The following is a 21,218-nucleotide window of genomic DNA, read 5'->3' as shown; positions in this document are numbered from 1 at the left end:
GTTTTTTCAAATTTATTGAGACAGCCAAGCATTAAATTCACTTCCGTTTCAAAACTAAGTATTTTTTATGTTTTTTTCTGTTTATTATTTTAACAAAATACAAGTATTAAGTAATTTAAACTCCGGTGATTCTGAACACACAAAAAAAACACACACCAAAAACAACAATAACTAACTACATCACTGAGTTTCCGGTCAACATAGATAATCATTAACAAACAAAAGAAATGAAAAACTCTAAAACACCGAATTGAAATTAACTAAAAAAAAAATTCACCTGTTGTGACAACAAAGTCTGGATAAAAACTAAAATATGATTTAAAAATACAAATAGTTTAAAGCCATAAAAAACATTAAACCAAAAAAAAAAAAAAAACTACAACAACAAAAAAAACATTATTTCAAATTTGTTTAATGTTGTTGCTTTTGTTGTATACAGTAAAACTTTTAAGGGATTATGAGTTAATTGCTAATAAAACTATGACAACCTCAACAACGCACTCAAATTCGAATAAATAAACAAATAATTATTGAATTCAGCCCCATTCCAGAATGTTACAACTAATACCCACTTAAATACACAAAACGCAACAAGTTTAAAGTTAAGCCTTTCATATATTTCATAAATTTTGAATATTTTTTTTATTTATTTTTTTGAGGAACTGCTCAGCTATAAATTAAATATTCCAAACACGCGTTTTTTATTATTTATATTTGAAAATTTAAATATTTGAATAATACATTTTTTATATACAAATCAAAGTGTTTGATGATTTTTAATTATTAATTAATAAAATGGTAACTACTAGCAAATAAATTTATAAAATGTTTATTGAACAGATAATGTTATGAAGTTATAAAGTTATTTGGAAAAAAACTACTAATATTTTACTAAGACATAATTATGTCAATACAATATTTATGTTAAGACATAAAAATCTCAAGACATACATATAAAATATGCTATATTAACATTAAATTTTGTCGAAATTTTAAATTTTTGGAAAAAGTTACGAACATACGAACAAGACATAATTATGTCAAGACAAAATGTATGTTATGATATAAATATGTCAAGACATAAATAAAAAATGAAGACGTTTTAAACAGTTATAAGTAAATAGAAATATTTGGGTGGTTTTTAGAATATAGATGACCTAAAATAAAGTCTAGACATATTTATGTTATGACATGAACAAAGGAAAATGTAAAATTTCTTTCTATTAAATTTATTTCAATTTGTACGCAACCTCCTAATGATCCTTATTTTTAGTTATACCGTGTTATTAGTAATTTAATAAAATTAAAACCATACAAGACATAATTATGTCAAGTCATAATTTATGTTAAGCCACAGAAATATCAAGACATTATTTTTAAGTGTGTCTTGCAAGATAATTATCAATAATTTGAATGAATTGAAGAAAACCTTGAATAAACTGACATAATTATGTTCAGTAGTAATTTATGTTAAGACATAAAAATGTCAAGACATAAATAAAAAAATCTATATATATTAAATTTGAAGTACATTTATAAATTATTTGGAAAAAACTAATAATATTTTACTACGACATAACTATGTCAAGACAATATTTATGTTAAGACATAAAAATCTCAAGACATAAATATAAAATTTGCTATATTAACATTAAATTTAGTAGAATTATTAAATTTTTGGAAAAAGTTATTAACATATGAATAAGACATAATTATGTCAAGACAAAATGTATGTTATGATATAAATATGTCAAGACATAAATAAAAATTAAGGCCCTTTAAACAGTTTTAAGCAAATATAAATATTTGGGTTGTTTTTAAAATAGTAGTTGATATAAAGTAAAGTCTAGATATATTTATGTCATGACATGAAACAAGAAAAATTTTCAAATTTCTTGTATTATAAGGAATTTGAAATTTCTGTCTATTAACTTAATTTGCTGCCAACCGTGTTATTAATAATTTAAGGCCACATGAGACACAATAATGTCAAGTCATAATTTATGTTAAGCCATAGAAATATCAACACATTATTTTTAAGTGTGCCTTTCTATATAATTATCAATTAAAAATTAATTGAAGAAAAACTGCTTAAGACATAATTATGTCCAGAAGTAATTTATGTTAAGACATAAAAATGTAAAGACATAATTAAAAAAAATTATTAAATTTAAAGTACAATAATCATTTATTTGGAAAAAAAAATTTTATATTTTACTAAGACATAATTATGTCAAGACAACATTTATGTTAAGACATAAAAATCTCAAGACATAAATATACAATTTTCTATATTAACACTAAATTAGGTAGAATTATGAAATTTTTGGAAAAAAGTTATTAACATACAAATAAGATATAATTATGTCAAGACAAAATGTATGTTATGATATGAATATGTCAAGACATAAATAAAAATTAAGGCGTTTTAAACAGTTTTAAGTAAATAGAAATATTTGGGTTGCTTTTAAAATAAAATTGACATAAAGTAAAGTCTAGATATATTTATGTCATGACATGAACAAAGGAAAATGTAAAATTTCTTGTGTTGAAAAGGAATATGAAATTTATTTAAATTTGCTGCCAACGTTCTAATTATCCTTCTTTTTAGTTATACCGTGTTATTAATAATTTAAGGCCATATGAGACATAATAATGTCAAGTCATAATTTATGTTAAGCCATAGAAATATCAACACATTATTTTTAAGTGTGCCTTTCTATATAATTATCAATGATTAAAAATTAATTGAAGAAAATCTGCTTAAGTCATAATTATGTCCAGAAGTAATTTATGTTAAGACATAAAAATGCCAAGACATAATTATGTCAAGACAACATTTATGTTAAGACATAAAAATCTCAGGACATAAATATAAAATTTTCTATATTAACACTAAATTAGGTAGAATTATGACATTTTTAGATAATTTATTATCATACGAATAAGACATAATTATGTCAAGACAAAATTTATGTTATGACATAAATATGTCAAGACATAAAGAAAAATTAAGGCGTTTTAAACAGTTTTAAGCAAATATAAATATTAGGGTTGGGTTTTTAGAATATAGTTGACATAAAGTAAAGTCTAGATATATTTATGTCATGACATGAAGCAAGAAAAATTTTAAAATTTCTTGTATTATAAGGAATATGAAATTTCTTTCTATTAAATAAATTTCAATTTGTTGCAAACCTCCTAATGAACCTTCTTTTTAGCCTTCTAACTTATGATTTCCCTCTTTACATAAAAAAAATCAATAAAAATCTATTATTTATAAACAATATAAAATAAATTCCAGGGAACACGTGTGTAAAAGTAACTCCTCTCCTGAGAGCACAAGTAAAAGTATAATATTTTTTTTAACAAATTGTTTATTATTGCGCTGTTTTTATGGTAAATGTTTAAGTTTATTGTATTTAACCTTTTTTCTTTCCTTGGACCACCGAAAAATAACAACAACTTTTACAAATATTTTTGTGTCTTTTCTGTTTGTTAAACTTTATTTTGAGTTGAAACTGTTATTGTGACTTTAAATTCCATTCAGTTTTATTTGGATTTTTTATTTATTTTTTGTTGTTGTAGTTGTAAACTTCAACTAACCATGGGCCGTAACGCCTCAACGATTAATTTGTTAAATGTTTTTAGTAGATTTTTGTGACTCGCACACGTACACGTACTAAAACTTAAAAATGGAGGGGGCTTGAAGGAATGGAAACATATGGGAGAATCAAATTTTTAAAAGGTTAAAATGGAAACACCAAAATAAGTAACATTTTTCTGTAAATAAGGTTTGAAACTTGACATTGAAGAAGTTTACTCATTCAAATTGTAAAGATTTGTGTTCCCCCATTATTTCTTGGTTGTTTATAACTGAATGTTTTCATTCTTTTAACGAACTGCTGTATAATGTTCTTGCTTTTAGGCCTTTTTTTGGGAGTTTTGATTTTTGTTTTTGTTCCCTTAAATGCAGACAGCTGCTTGATGTTCTTATTTATTCTTTACGAACGTTAGTAGAAGCCAACGAGTATTGATTCCTCATTTTTTATTTTAATTTTTAGCTTTCAGCATTTAGTTTTGAAAAATGTTTTCTTTCTTATGTTCGGTTTTTGTTCCGCCACAAAACAATTTAAACGTCGTATGTGTCAAAAAATTTCTTCAGTAAATGAATAAGAAGTCTTGTCTGTTTTTTGGGGGGTTTTCGAAATTCTTTCTTTGAAAAACGACCAGATTTTTAAAGAATTTTTTGTTATGTGCGTTTTTTGGCTTTGTTTTAGCCAGTGGGTGTGTTAAATGTTACATGTTCTTTGCAATTTTCTTTTGATTTCAGTACATTTTTTTTTTCGTTTTGGCATTTTGACTTTATCATGGTTTTTGCATAAAAAATTACAGCAATTTTTGTCGGCTTTGTTTTTTCCGAAAAAACAATTGGGTCGAATTTTAGAGTTTTATTTAAAAAAATCAATCAAAATGTTAATTAAAATATTTATCATTTCATTTCTCTTTTTTTTTCATTTGAGGGAAAAATAATGTATCAATTATTAATAATTAAAATATTAAATACAAAAATAAACATAAAACTAACCAGGTGGGGAGTTGGACAGACAGATTCCAAAAGAGAAATACACACAGTTACAATAATTATAGGCTCAATAAATAAAACTACAAAAATATTTGAAGGATCAAATTAATTTAATAGAAAGAAATTTCATATTCTTTATCAACACAAGAAATTTTAACATTTTTCTTGCATCATGTCATGACATAAATATATCTAGACTTATTTTATGTCAACTATATTTTTAAAAAGCCAACCCAAATATTTATATTTACTTAAAACTGTTTAAAACGTCTTAATTTTTATTTATGTCTTGACATATTCATATCATAGCATAAATTTTGTCTTGACATAATTATGTCCTATTCGTATAATAATAAATTTTCCAAAAACTTCATAATTCTAATAAATTTAGTGTTAATATAGCTAATTTTGTATTTATGTCTTGAGATTTTTATGTCTTAACATAAATTTTGTTTTGACATAATTATGTATTAGTAAAATATTAGTAGTTTTTTCCAAATAAATGATTATTGTACTTTAAATTTAATATATAAATTTGTTTAATTATGTTTTGACATTTTTATGTCTTAACATAAATTACTTCTGAACTTCAATTATGACTTAATAAGTTTTTCTTCAATTCATTTTAAATAATTGATAATTATATTGAAAGGCACACTTAAAACTAATGTCTTAATATTTCTACGGCTTACCATAAATTATGACTTGACATAATTATGTCTTGTATGGTCTTAAATTTATTAAATTATTAATAACACTGTATAACTAAAAAGAAGGTTCATTAGGAGGTTGGCTACAAATTGAAAATAATTTAATAGAAATAAATTTCAACACAAGAAATTTTAACATTTTCCTTGCTTCATGTCATGACATAAATATATCTACGATTTACTTGATGTCAACTATATTTTAAAAACTACCCAAATATTTCTGTTTGCCTAAAACTGTTCAAAATGACTTAATTTGTATTTATGTCTTGACATATTCAAATCATAACATAAATTTTGTCTTGACATAATTATGTCTTATTCGTATAATAATAACATTTAAAAAAAACTTCATAATTCTAATAAATTTATTGTTAATATAGCAAATTTTATATGTATGTCTTGAGATTTTTATGTCTTAACATAAATTTTGTTTTGACATAATTATGTCTTAGTAAAATATTATTAGTTTTTTTCAAATAAATGATTATTGTACTTTAAATTTAATATATACATTTTTTTAAATTTTGTCTTGACATTTTTATGTCTTAACATAAATTACTTCTGAACATAATTATGAAGTTTTTCTAAATCATTGATAATTATCTTGAAAGCCACACTTAAAAATAATGTCTTGATATTTCTGTGGCTTAACATTGACATAATTATGTTTTAACACTGCGATACAAAAGTGAATGAATATATCCTGCGTTTCTCATGTAGTTATTCTATTTGGTTGGAGTCCATAAAGTACGGAAATAGTTTTAGTTTATCTTTATATCTTTAAAACTTTATTAGAGTTAAATATAGTTTTATCTTGCTGGCCGTTTTTGAGACATTTCCCAGTATTTCGAAAAACCCTGCAACTATTTTTTTAACTAATTTGGTTTGATTTAACTCTCTATTTTATTCAAACTTTTTTTCTATTCTATAAACTAAACACTGTGGAGTAATTTATATTATAAAATCAACATTATGATCATCATTATAATGATCATAACAACATCACTTTTTTTTGTAGGAAAAAAATAAGCCAAAAAAAAATAAACGCCATCAAGAGACAATGAGTGACCATTGTTCTTTTACAGAATGAAGAAAGAAAAAAATTTACACACACCAAACAGCGGCACATTGAACAGAGATGAAACAAATACATATGATGATGATCGTGGTCGTCCCAGTGATCTGGTCAAGTCACTGAAACTCTTGAACCACACAAATAGTTCGTTCTTACGTTCAAACGCATAGAGGGGAAAAACACAGACACAGACGACTTTCATTAAATACATTTTAAACATTTTAACTAGAAATCTAACTAATTATGTTAAGAAACAAAACAAAACAAAAAAAAAACAGACTTCAAAGCGAATTTAAAACAAAGTTTTCAAATTGTTTTCAAGATCAGATAAATGTTAAATGAAAAATTAAATAAAAAGGGAATAAATAGTCTGAAGAAATTGCTTATTACATATTTGTAAAGAATGTAGAAATAGAAATAATGAGCTGAAATTTTAAATGATTTTTGGTGGAGTCCAGAAAATCTTTTGTGTGGCAGAGCTGTGAAATTGGGTGGCATTTGTATGGTGGGCCCCCTTGGGGCAAATGAAGTTTTAAATTAATTTAAATAAAGACAGTCATGCATTTTTAATTTTGTTTTCTGGGTTTTGGTAGGGAAATAACAGTATATTTTAAATAAATGAATGGGTGTTGTTTCAGGCAAACTTTCTTTTGAACAGGTAGGTACTATTTTAAAAAAGTAGTATCTTTAAATAAAATTCTTTGAAAATGTATTTACTTTTCTTCTAATTTTCATACAAAAAAAGTACTTTTTTTAGAAAAAAAGGTACTTTTCTTAGAAAAAGATACTTTTCTTAGAAAAATGTACTTTTCTCAGAAAAAGATACTTTTCTTAGAAAACGGTACTTTTCTCAGAAAAAGCTAATTTTCATACAAAAAAAGTACTTTTTTTTTTAAAAAAAATTACGTTTCTTATAAAAAGGTTCTTTTCTTAGAAAAAGGTACTTTTCTTAGAAAAAGGTGCTTTTCTTAGAAAAACGTATTTTTCTTAGAAAAATGTACTTTTCTTAGAAAAAGATACTTCTTCATAGAAGAAGGTACTTTGAAAAGGTACTTTTCTGTGAAAAAGGTAGTTTTCTTAGAAAAAGCTACTTTTCTTAGAAAAAGGTATTTTTTTTAGAAAAGGTACGTTTCTTATAAAAAGGTACTTTTCTTAGAAAAAGGTAGTTTTCTTAGAAAAAGGTATTTTGAAAAGGTGTTTTCCTTTGAAAAAGTATTTTTCTTTGAAAAGGTACTTTTCTTAGAAAAAAGTACGTTTCTTGAAAAAGGAATTTTTCTTTGAAAAGGATACTTTTCCTAGAAAAGGGTACTTTTCTTGGAAAAGGTACTTTTTCATTGAAAATGTATTTTTCCTTTGAAAAGGTACTTTTCTTTAAAAAATTACTTTTCTGTGAAAAAGTACTTTTTTGTGAATAGGTACTTTTCTTTCAAAAGGTACTTTTCCTTGCAAAGGTACTTTTCCTTGAAAAGGTACTTTTCTTTGAAAAGGTACTTTTCTTTGAAAAGGTACTTTTCCTTGAAAAGGTACTTTTCCTTGAAAAGGTACTTTTCCTTGAAAAGGTACTTTTCCTTGAAAAGGTACTTTTCCTTGAAAAGGTGGTACTTTTCTTGGAAAAGGTGCTTTTCCTTTGAAAAAAGTAATTTTTTCTGAAAAGATACTTTTCTCTGAAAAAATACTTTTCTTTCAAGAGGTACTATTCTTTCAAAAGGTAATTTTCCTTAAAAAGGTACTTTTCCTTGAAAAGGTACTTTTCCTTGAAAAGGTACTTTTCCTTGAAAAGGTACTTTTCCTTGAAAAGGTACTTTTCTTAGAAAAAGGTACTTTTCTTAGAAAAAGGTACTTTTCTTAGAAAAAGGTACTTTTCTTAGAAAAATTTACTTTTATTTGAAAGGGTACTTTTCTTTGAAAAGGTACTTTTCCTTGAAAAGGTACTTTTCCTTGAAAAGGTACTTTTCTTTGAAAAGGTACTTTTCCTTGAAAAGGTACTTTTCCTTGAAAAGGTACTTTTCCTTGAAAAGGTACTTTTCCTTGAAAAGGTACTTTTCCTTGAAAAGGTACTTTTCCTTGAAAAGGTACTTTTCCTTGAAAAGGTGGTACTTTTCTTGGAAAAGGTGCTTTTCCTTTGAAAAAAGTAATTTTTTCTGAAAAGATACTTTTCTCTGAAAAAATACTTTTCTTTCAAGAGGTACTATTCTTTCAAAAGGTAATTTTTTTTGAAAAGGTACTTTTCTTTGAAAAGGTACTTTTCTTTGAAAAGGTACTTTTCTTTGAAAAGGTACTTTTCTTTGAAAAGGTACTTTTCTTTGAAAAGATACTTTTCTTTGAAAAGGTACTTTTCTTTGAAAAGGTACTTTTCTTTGAAAAGGTAATTTTCCTTGAAAAGGTACTTTTCCTTGAAAAGGTACTTTTCCTTGAAAAGGTACTTTTCCTTGAAAAGGTACTTTTCCTTGAAAAGGTACTTTTCCTTGAAAAGGTACTTTTCCTTGAAAAAGTACTTTTCCTTGAAAAGGTACTTTTCTTAGAAAAATGTACTTTTCTTAGAAAAATATACTTTTCTTAGAAAAATATACTTTTCTTTCAAAAGGTACTTTTTTAAAAATACTCTTCAAAAAAGTACTTTTTAAAAATATTTTTTTTAACGGATTTTCTCAATTTCTTCAAAAATTTTCAATATTTTATTTAAAATGAAGTGAGTGCATATTATATTAACTTACCTTAACTTTTTTTCTGTCCTTTTGTTCTTTCAAATTTCATTTCAGTTTCAAGTAAATGAAAATTTTTGTCTAGAATTTCTGTAATTATGTTGGATGTGGTTCGAGTTTTGCCAAATTGTGTTTTGATTTCGTTGGAACTGAAAGTGAAAAAAGAAAATAATAGAAATTAGTATTGAAATCTAAAAAAAAAAATGACAAAAAATAGAAGCAGTTTGAAAGTTCTTGGTCAAAAAGTACCATTAGATGAACGAAAGTTTATAATTTAAAATATTAAAAAAGTACCAATTTCAATCTGGTATACAATTTTTTGGTATACAATTTTAGTGACTATATCTTTATTTGGATTGGATTTATCTATATTTTATAAAATTTTATCAAAATTGGCTAAAAAACTTTGTTTAAAATTTTCCCGTTTTTACCCCCTTTTTGGTACTTTTTTATCCGTTTTCCCGTTTTTACCACTTTTTGGTACTTTTTTTGTATCGTTGTAAGAGTCATAATAAAATATTCATATGTTAATTTATCGAAAACCAATCTTTTATGAAAAAAGTACCAAAAATAAATAAAATTTTGGAACAAATTAAAATTTCCAAAAAAGTACCAAACTTATATTTGTTATTATTTGATAAGTAAAGAATACGATTTTAAATTTAGTTCTATGTTTATTGTTTTTAAATATACTTAGGTTGGCAAAAAGGTACCAAATTCAGTTTTTACCCGTTTTTTCCGCCAAAAGATTTGAATATCAAAAAACTACCAAACACTTGTCAGCTGATTTTTTAAGTAGATAAAGATGCATTTTAAATTTGATTAGAATCTATATAAGTTTAGAAGATCTAAGGTTACCGAATTTACCCGTTTTTACCCCCTTAAGCTTGGAATTTCAAAAAATCTGTTCTTAGTGGAGCTTTATAGGGAGTTAGTCCAAATTTCATGCGACAGATTTCTACAAATTTTTCTATAGTTGATTATTATTTATTAAAAATTATTTAGCTTTTCAGTACGTAACAAATATGTTAATTGAAAATTTAGCTTGAAATTAATTTAAGTTTTGTTACACCACACAGCCATAAAATGCTCTACATATTATAATTGAAATTTAATTTAAATTTTTTCAATACTTTTCTATTTGAAATGATATTTAAAAGTTTTACTTTATTAAAAAATAATAAAAATCTAAACTTAATTACAATTTGTAGTAAATTATTAACAACAATGTTGTTTAAACAATAACGACAAAATAATGTTTGTACAAAAAACCACTACAAACTGTTGCATAAAACTGCACAAAAAAAATCTTAAAAATCATGGTAATAATTAAAATTAAATAACAAAAATAAACGAGACAAAAAACAGCAGCCATATAATTATAGTTTTTTGTGTATGAATAAAAAAAAAGACAAACAACTGTGATTAATAAGCAATAAAACCAGTAGCAGGAAATGAAATATTTTGAAGTTTTTAAAGGGGGTGAACATTTTAAGTAAAATGTAGTTCCCTAAGAAGGTATTTTTGGAAATTCAAAAGTTTAGGGGGTAAAACAGATATAAAACTAATACAAATACCAAACACATTTAAAATTCATCTTTATCTACTTAAAAAAATAACAGAATTTTCGAAATTCTACCCATTTTGGGGAGAAAACGGGTAAAAACTGCATTTTGGTACTTTTTTGCCACCCTAAATGTCTTTTAAACCAATAAACATGGAAATAAATTTTATAGATTCTCCTGTTGCTATGTAGATCCACTAAGAGGGAATTTCTGGAAATTCGAAAGTTTAGGGGGTAAAAACGGGTAAATTCGGTAACCTTATATCTTCTAAACTAATATAAATACCAGAAATATTTAAACAACATGTTAATCTACTTAAAAAAATAGCAGACACGTGTTTGGTACTTTTTTGAAATTCTTCCCTTTTTAGAGAGAAAACGGGTAAAAACTGTATTTTGGTACTTTTTTGCCTCCCCAACCAAAAAAAACGAATATACATAGAAATAAATTTCAAATCGTATTCTTTACTTATCAAAAAATACCAAATATAAATTTGGTACTTTTTTGAAATTCGAACAATTAATGGGTAAAATGTACAATTTATTTTTTTGGTACTTTTTTGTTTTTCTATAAATTGACATACACATAAGAATATTTTATTATGACCTCCCACAACGATATTGATATCATTTTAATGGGCACAAAAAAGTACCAAAAATGGGGTAAAAACGGGAAAATACATTTTAAAGGAAATTATCAAGACAATTTTGATAAAATTTAAAAACATTGGTTCCTGCAATCATGCAAAATTTAACTAAGACAAGAGTTTGGTACTTTTTCGATATTTGAAGCTTTTAAAAATTAAAGCTAATTCGATAATAATATAATTTTTCCAAATTTTTATGATTTTCTTTTAAAAATTTCTTAATTTATTTAAATAAATTTTAGTATATTTTTATTTCAATATGAAATTGAAAGTATTTAGCTACTGTATAAGCACTATTAGTTTTAATTGAATAAATATTATTGAAATTAGAAAGAAAAAATTAACCTAACCTCCAAAAATATAATTTTTTCCAATTTTTATGATTTTCTTTTGAAAATTTCTTAATTTATTTAAACAAATTTTAGTATATTTTTATTTCAATATGAAATTGAAAGTATTTAGCTAGTGTACTGTAAAATTTATGCTATTTAGAGCAATATTATGGAAGTTGGAAACAAAAAAATACCATAACCTCAAAAAAAATATTTTTACAAATTTTTTATGATTTTCTTTTAAAAATTTCTAAATTTATTTAAAAGATTTTTATTACATTTTTATATAAATATAAAATTGAAAGTATCTAGCTGATGTATAGCAAAATTAAAACTATTTAAAATAAAAATTATTGAAGTTAGAAAGAAAAAATTAACCTAACCTCAAAAAATATTATCTTTTCCAATTTTTATGATTTTCTTTTAAAAATTTCTTAATTTATTTAAACAAATTTTAGTATATTTTTATTTCAATATGAAATTGAATGTATTTAGCTAGTGTACAGTAAAATTTATGCTATTTAGAGCAATATTATGGAAGTTAGAAACAAAAAATTAACATAACCTTAAAAAAATATATTTCAAAAACATTTATAATATTCTTTTAAAAAATTTTAAATTTATTTAAAAGATTTTTATTACATTTTTATATAAATACAAAATTGAAAGTATTTAGCTGCTTTACACCTATATTAGTTATAATTGAATAAATATTATTGAAGTTAGAAATAAAAAAGTATCATAACCTCAAAAAAATATATGTATATATTTTTTTAATTCTTATGATTTTCTTTTGGAATTTTTCTCAATTTATTTAAGATATTTTTAGTTAATTTTTATATTAATATAAAATATAAAGTATTAAGCTGCTGTAAAGTAATATTGATGATATTTTGACAAATATTATTGAAGTTAGAAGCAAAAGTGTGATATAACTCAAAAAAAAAATAATTTGATAATTTTTTTAAATATTTATGATTTTCTATTGAAAATTGTCTCAATGTATTAAAGAGATTTTTAGTTAATTTTTATATTAGTATAATACGGAAAGTATTAGGCTGCTGTTTAGTAATATTGATAATATTATTGAAGTTAGAAGCAAAAGTGTGACATAACCTCAAAAATAATTTTTATATATTTTTTTCAGATTTATACGATTTTCTTTTAAAACTTTTCTTAATTTATTTAAGAGTTTTTTAGTTAGTTTTTATTTTAATATAAAGTTGATAGTACTAAGCAACTGTACAGTCATATTGATGATATTAGGACAAATATTATTGAAGATAGAAGCAAAAGTGTGATATAACTTCAAAAAAATAATTTGAAATTTTTTTTTTTTTAATTTTTATGATTTTCTATTTAAAATTTTCTCAATTTATTAAAGAGATTTTTAGTTAATTTTTGTATTAATATAATAATTAAAGTGTTTAGCTTCTTTTTGGTAAAAGTGGGTTTTATTGTTGCAATATTATTAAAGTTATTAAACAAATTACTTCATAACCTAAAAATTTAAAATTTAGTTTTAATACAATTTTGGTCTTTTAAAAAATTTTAAATAGAGAAACAAAATTAAATAAAAATAATTCAAATAAAGACTGTTTTATAATAAAATATTTTAGTTTCTTCTGTAAATATAACCATAAAGTTATTACCCGCCCACTTTTAACCTAAAATTGAATTACAGAAAGACCTACAATTGAAGCTAAAATTGAACTATAGAAAGACCTACGATTGAAGGTAAAATTGAACTATAGAAAGACCTACGATTGAAGCTAAAATTGAACTATAGAAGGACCTACGATTGAAGCTAAAATTGAACTACAGAAAGACCTAGAATTGAAGCTAAAATTGAATTACAGAAAGACCTACAATTGAAGCTAAAATTGAACTATAGAAAGACCTACGATTGAAGGTAAAATTGAACTATAGAAAGACCTACGATTGAAGCTAAAATTGAACTATAGAAGGACCTACGATTGAAGCTAAAATTGAACTACAGAAAGACCTAGAATTGAAGCTAAAATTGAACTATAGAAAGACTTACGATTGAAGCTAAAATTGAACTATAGAAAGACTTACGATTGAAGCTAAAATTGAACTATAGAAAGACCTACGATTGAAGCTAAAATTGAACTATAGAAAGACCTACGATTGAAGCTAAAATTGAACTATAGAAAGACCAACGATTGAAGCTAAAATTGAACTATAGAAAGACCAACGATTGAAGCTAAAATTTAACTATAGAAAGACCTACGATTGAAGCTAAAATTGAACTATAGAAAGACCTACGATTGAAGCTAAAATTAAACTATAGCAAGACCTACGATTGAGGCTAAAATTGAACTATAGAAAGACCTACGATTGAAGCTAAAATTAAACTATAGCAAGACCTACGATTGAAGCTAAAATTGAACTATAGAAAGACCTACGATTGAAGCTAAAATTGAACTATAGAAAGACCTACGATTGAAGCTAAAATTGTACTATAGAAAGGCCAACGATTGAAGCTAAAATTGAACTATAGAAAGACCTACGATTGAAGCTAAAATTAATCTATAGAAATACCTACGATTGAAGCTAAAATTGAACTATAGAAAGGCCAACGATAAAAGCTAAAATTGAACTATAGCAAGACCTACGATTGAAGCTAAAATTGAACTATAGAAAGACCTACAATTGGAGCTAAAATTTACCTATAGAAAGACCTACAATTGAAGCTATAATTGAACTATAGAAAGACCTATGATTGAAGCTAAAATTGAACTATAGAAAGACCTATAGAAAGACCTCCGATTGAAGCTAAAATTGAACTATAGAAAGACCTACGATTGAAGCCAAAATTGAAATATAGAAAGACCTACAATTGAAGCTAAAAGTGAACTATAGATAGACCTACAATTGAAGCTAAAAGTGAACTATAGAAAGACTTACGATTGAAGCTAAAATTGAACTATAGAAAGACCTACGATTGAAGCTAAAATTGAACTATAAAAAGACCTACGATTGAAGCTAAAATTAAACTATTGAAACAATTGAATGACCCCTCCTTTTAAAGACTACCCCCCTGCTAGATCTTACTAGGTATGCAAATGTGCTTTAAAAAGAAACACTCTTAGTATACATGCAACTCCTTTTTTTTTGGAGTGTTTTACAATTAAAACACAAATTATATTTGATTGCATGATCGTATTAGAGACTCTGTCATAATACAAACTATTGACCACATGTTGGTCTATCTATCTATCGCATTTCAAAAGAATTAAACAAAAGCAAAATTTAAATGATTTCATAGCAAAAAAAACAACTTTTACCTCAAGTGTAATTATTAAGAGAATGAATGTAAGTATCTATTCTACAAGATTTATATTTATTGTCTACACTGTAGTAAGTATTACAAAGACACAAAACAAACATATTCAAAGAAATATTAAATATAATTATCATAAATTGTTTAACTAAGTATTAAATAAATAAATAGATACTAAGTAAAACAAGCCTCAAATTCAACTACATGTGTTTATAGATTTCAAAACAAAATATCAAAAGTTACAAACCAGACAGACATCTCTCAAATAACTAAGAGACAAGCTAAAGAAGATATTTAGCTAGATTTGTGTGCTAAGCTGCTTGAATTTCAATTAAATACTTTGTAAAGAAAACGGCGCCTAATGTAAGAAATTCCAAAATGTTTCTTATGTAGAAGAATAAGCCAACATTGTTAATTAATTAATGATGACATTTTCTGCTAAAACACATACAATTGTATGGAATACAAAACAATTGCCTTCAACAGTACAATAATATAAAAATATTGAACAACTTTTAAAGAAAATTACAGATTAAAAGATACAAATAATTGGAGCAAAACAACATAAAAGAAAATTGCAAAAATAACTTGAGTTAAACAAAATGTTATTTTGACACGCCCCTTTAAAAGGGGCGGCAAAATAACTGCATTGCTATAGCTTTAAAATAAACTAAATATAATTATAATCCATCATTTATTTGTATAAGAAATGTATGGAAACTACAAATTTTATGAAAATTAAATTTGAAATTTTTAGGTTATAAAATAATTTTCTTACTAACTTTAATAATATTACAACAATAATAACAATTTTTACCAGAAATAAGCTAAACACTTTTATTGTTATATTTATATAAAAATAACTCAAAAAGCTTTTAAATAAATTGAGAAATTTTCTAAAGAAAATCAAAAAAAATTTGGAAAAATTACCCAAAAAAAAAAATGTTTACTTTTATTGCTAACTTCAATAATATTACAACAATAGCAACCATTTTTATCAAAAAGAAGCTAAACACTTTCAGGATTATATTAATACAAAAATAAATTAAAAAAATTCTAAATAAATTGAGAAATTTTCTAAAGAACTTTATTAAAATTTTATAAATTTTTCCAAAAAATTGAGTTTATATTTTACTTTTATTGCTAACTTCAATAATATTACAACAATAGCAACCATTTTTATTAAAAAAGAAGCTAAACACTTTCAGGATTATATTAATACAAAAATAAATTAAAAAACTTTTAAATAAATTGAGAAATATTCTAAAGAAAATCATTAAAATTTTAAAAATTATCAAAAAAAAAATATGGTTTAATTTACTTTTATTGCTAACTTTAATAATACTTCTTTAAATGTATTTAATTTTACTATACAGCATCATCATACTTCAAATTACATATTCATTTAAAAATAATCTAGAAATCTTTGAAAAAACCCCAAAAAATATTCAAAAGAAAATCAAAAAAATTTTGAAAATTCTTTTGAGGTCTTTTGTTACTACCTTCAATAATATTTAACTAAATAGCTTTAATTTTTCTATATATATGCTAAATACTTTAGATTTTAAATTTATTGAAAAATTTTAGAAAATACTTTTAAATAAATCCAGAAATTTTAAAATTAAATAAACAAATTTTTTTTAAAATTTTTTTTTTTTAAGGTTATGTTAAAATTTTGTTTCTAACTTCAATAATATTTAACTAACTAGCTTTAATTTTACTATACAAAAGCTAAATACTTTAAATTTTATATTTATTTAAAAAAAAACTAGAAAAATCTTTTAAATAAAATGAGAAATTTTCAAATGAAAATTATAAAAATTTCAATATAAAATAGTTTTTGTAGGTTATGTTGCTAATATGTTTCTAACCTCCATAATATTTCTTTAAATAGCATTATTTTAGCTATATAGCAGCTAAATATTTTCAATTTCTTATTTATATAAAAATATACTAAAATTTTTTTAAATAAATTCAAAAATTTTTTAAAGAAAATTATAAAAATTGAAAAAAAAATATTTTTTGAGTTTATGTTAATTTTTTCTATCTAACTTCAATAATATTTATCCCAATAGCTTTAATTTGAACTAAACAGTAACTAAATTCTTTAAATTTTATATAAATTTAATAATATTTGAAAAACCTTTTAAATAAATTAAAAAACTATCAAAAGAAAATCATACAAATTTAAAAAAAAAAAAAATTTTTGTAGGTTATGTTATATAAACCAAACAAAAACTATTTAAAGAAGAATCATTAATTTTAATTAATTTGAAAGCTCATTTTATGAGCTTTCTTTTTATTTAAAAATTATTTCCATTCAATAAGTCCCATTAACTTGTTCAAGGCAACAAACTTAAGTGAAATAATTTTTTTTTTATATTGTACTTTTTAAAGATTATGTTACATTTTTCTTTATAACTTTAACAATACAGCTTTGTTTTATATAATTTTTGGTACACAGAAGCTAAATACTTTGAATAATCCATAATATTAAAAATATATCCAAAATATTTTATATAAAGCAATAAAAATTCAAAAGATTTTGAAAAAAAAAATTAATTAAAATTTAGATTTTTCCTAAATGTCATGTTTTCAAACTAGCCCCAAGTAAAAACTATTTGCAGAAGAATCATTAATTTAAAATTATTTGAAAGTTAATTTTATAGACTTTCATTGTATTTGAAATTTAGTTTCATTAAATAAAACCTGCTGCCTTAAACAAGCCAACAAATTTAAGTGAAATATTATTTTAAAATTTTTGAGGTTATGTTAAATTTTTCTTTCTAACTTGAATAATATTGCAGCGATTTTCTTAATTTTCGTCAATCAGTATTGTAAGACTTTCAGTATTATATAAAATTAATAAAATATTTCATATATTTTATATAAATCAAGAAAAATTTTAAAGCAGTAGAAATTAAATTTAAAAAAAAAATATGTTTTTTACCCAAAATGTCATATTTTTAAACTAGCCCCAAGTAAAAACTATTTGAAGAAGAATCATTAATTTTAAATTATTTGAAAGTTAATTTTATAGACTTTCATTCTATTTAAAATTTAGTTTCATTAAATAAAACCTGCTGCCTTAAACAAGCCAACATATTTAAGTGAAATATTATTTTAAAATTTTTGAGGTTGTTACATTTTCCTTGCTAACTTAGATAATATTGTTGCGATTTACTTAATTTTTGTGTAACAGCATCTTAAGACTTTCACTATTATATAAAATTAATAAAATATTAAAAATATTTTAAGTAAATCAAGAAAAATTAAAAAAAAAATATTTTTTCCAAATTTTTTTTTGGTTATGTTACATTTTTCGTTATAACTTATATAATAAGGCTTTATTTTATTAAATTTTTAATATTTAGCAGCTAAATACTTCCAGCTTTATATAAAAGTTAAAATGTGGCAAAACTTTTAATTTAAAAACTGAAAAATTACAAGATATTTAAAAAAAAATTCTTAAAATACGTAAATTTTCGAACCTAGACCAAAGTTAAAAAAATTTTCCTAGACTAAAACATTTTAATTTTTTTGAAAGACCATTTTAAGCTCTTTTATATTTACTTAACATTTTAATGCATCAAGTCCTTTAAGTATCACTAACAACTCGTTTCCTAGGAGGCTAAATATAAAGATAAAAATGACTCTGAAATGGGCTCTGATATAGACTTTGACAATTCCATCCACTCTGACATATTTTTCGATTTCTGACATTGATCAGAAACTCTCCTGTCAAAAACCTAATACATTCTCACCACTTAGATTTTTGACAACTGAGTTAGGCCTTTGACAGGAGAGTTTCTGATCAATGTCAGAAATCGAAAAATATGTCAGAGTGTAAGGAAGTGTCAAAGTCTATATCAGAGCCCATTTCAGAGTCATTTTCAGAGCCTATTTCAGATTCGTTGTCAGGAGCCATTTAAGAGTCCTTGTCAGAATCTGTTCTATGTCGGAGTCTATAGCAGAGTCTATTTCAAAGTCTGTCGTTTTCACAGGTTTTTGACAACTGAGTTAGGTCTTTGACAGCAGAGTTTCCGCTCTATCTTGCTACAAATTTTTATTATTATTTGTTTTCTTTCAATCTTGCATTTCAAATAATTATGAAATTATTAAAAATTGTTTAAAGAATTATAAATTATCACAAATTCAGCTCAAAGCAGATTTCCAGTTACTCAAATTACCACAAATGATTGAAAGCCAAAAAATTCAATTCAACCAAAAAAAAATACAACGAAAACCTCTTAACAAATTGCTCAATTAACACACTTTAAAATTTATTTAAGTAAAGAAAAAAAAAACACCAAAAAATAAAAAAACATTAATTAAAAATTGAAAAAAAAGAGAACCCCAAAATTGAAATGTATTAAACAATGACCACAAGTTAACGAAACAGAAAAAAAGACAACTAATCCACAACCTAACAGACAGACAAGCAGACCTTTAAAGACCACACCAAACCAGACTTGACCACCACCAGCTAACTAACTCAGTAACAGGGAGCAGCAAAAGCAGTCAGTGGCCATTGAAGAAACTTATTGTGATGATGATGATGGTGTGAACTTCTACACCAAACAACCAACCACCTTATAACCAAAGACTGTTTGTTGGTCATACCTACATGATTGATTTACATGATGATTACAAAATCCAATAACCAATCAAGTGTTGGCTTACTTTGACATATTGACTGGCTGTTTGGCTGGCTGGCTGCATGGACCATGCACAGATCAGCCAACAGTGGACCCACCAACACCTTCTAACAAAACAACATTTTTGCTTTAACTCACAATTTAACAGACTTTAACATTCAAAGTAATTTAAGATTACAAAATAATTTTCAAAACAAAACACTGAAAAAAAATCATTAAATAAAGATGTACCATTTAGACCGCAATAAAAAAACAGTCAATTTAATACCTAAAAAAAAGATAGAAAATCTATGATAAAACCGGGGACCTCTAGACAAACATTAACGATTTTGTTTATTTAAATTTTTAAAGTTTCAGTTTTTTTTTTTTGAAAACCAGAAGTCATTACTTTTTGTTAAAGGTTAAAAACCGTACATTTATTTTTGTTTAAATAGAATTTATGGTATTTTTTTTTTGTATTAAATTTTATGTTTGTTAATTCCATAACAACACACCCTCATTATGGCAGGTTATAAATTTGATTTTATTTGATTTGATTTTTTTTTTATTTTAATAGTAATTGCAAATTTGTTGTTTAATGTTATTTTGATTTCTAGCAGCATTTAACTTAATAAATCATTATTTGCAGATAACAGAAAACATTTTAAAACAGCACTCAAGTCAGCCTTCGGCTAACATCAATTTTGTATAACTTATCATATGTTTTAAACAAATTTTGAAATATACAAAAGCTCCTATAGAATATAATCTTTATTTATGCCAAATAATTAGGCTAAAAAGCTTTTAATAACTATGGCAACAGCTTGGTTTACAGCAATAATAGCTCAAGGTGAAGATAAATTAAATGAGTACATTACAATAAGCTTTATAAAGCTTAGCTATGTTACATTTGAAAGCTTTTAACAATAAATCTAACTTTTTTGTAAGCTTTTATGTAAAAAAACCTTTTTATTGACTTGTACAATAAAGACTGTTAAAAGCTTTTAGAAAAAAAAATATTTTAAGAGCTTTAAAAAACAATAGTTTTTGAAAGCTTTTTATAAATTGAAAAAAAAAAGTTTTAATAAAAGAAATATTTAAAAATTTTTTTAAAGATTCTTAAAGTTTTTATACAAAAAAACTGATTTAAAAAGCTTTTAAATGATTTCTGAAAACTATTGTAGCATTTAAAAGCATTTAACAAATTAATGTTGCAAAGCTTTTGTATAAAACGATGTCTAAGCTTTTTTACTTTTTTTTATAGAAATTATTTTTACTAATTTAAACGAACTTTAAAAAAATTCTGAAAAATAGCTTTTGTAAAGCTTTTATATAAAACAATGTCTAAGCTTTTTTTATAAAAATATTTTTCCAAAGCTTTTTACAAAAACTATTTTCTAATGAATTGTTTTACAAAAATAGCTTTCTAAGCTTTTTATAAAAACAATGCCTAAGCTTTTTTTTACAAAAATATTTTTATAAAGCTTTTTTTATAAAAATTATTATTTTTACTAATTTAAACAAACTTTTAAAAGAATTCTGAAAAATAGCTTTTGTAAAGCTTTTATATAAAACAATGTCTAAGCTTTTGTTTACAAAAATAGCATTCTAAAGCTTTTTACAAAAACTATTTTCTAATGCTTTTGTTTTACAAAAATA

General features: G+C 23.8%; 1 protein-coding gene across 2 annotated transcripts in view; it reads right to left on the bottom strand.

Annotated features, from left to right (window-relative positions):
- The window catches only part of smash (smallish), a 231,827-nt gene that overhangs the window by 99,881 nt on the left and 110,728 nt on the right, over positions 1–21,218 (bottom strand). For both annotated transcript variants that reach the window (XM_065499139.1, XM_065499138.1), the window contains one exon: positions 9,085–9,221. The gene's annotated coding sequence lies outside the window, so the exon portion shown is untranslated. The remainder of the gene's footprint in view (positions 1–9,084; positions 9,222–21,218) is intronic.

Source organism: Calliphora vicina, chromosome 1 (genome assembly GCF_958450345.1).
Source record: "Calliphora vicina chromosome 1, idCalVici1.1, whole genome shotgun sequence".
Taxonomy (NCBI): domain Eukaryota; kingdom Metazoa; phylum Arthropoda; class Insecta; order Diptera; family Calliphoridae; genus Calliphora; species Calliphora vicina.
Note: the sequence above shows the minus strand (reverse complement) of the source record. Positions and strands in the feature narration are given on the sequence as shown.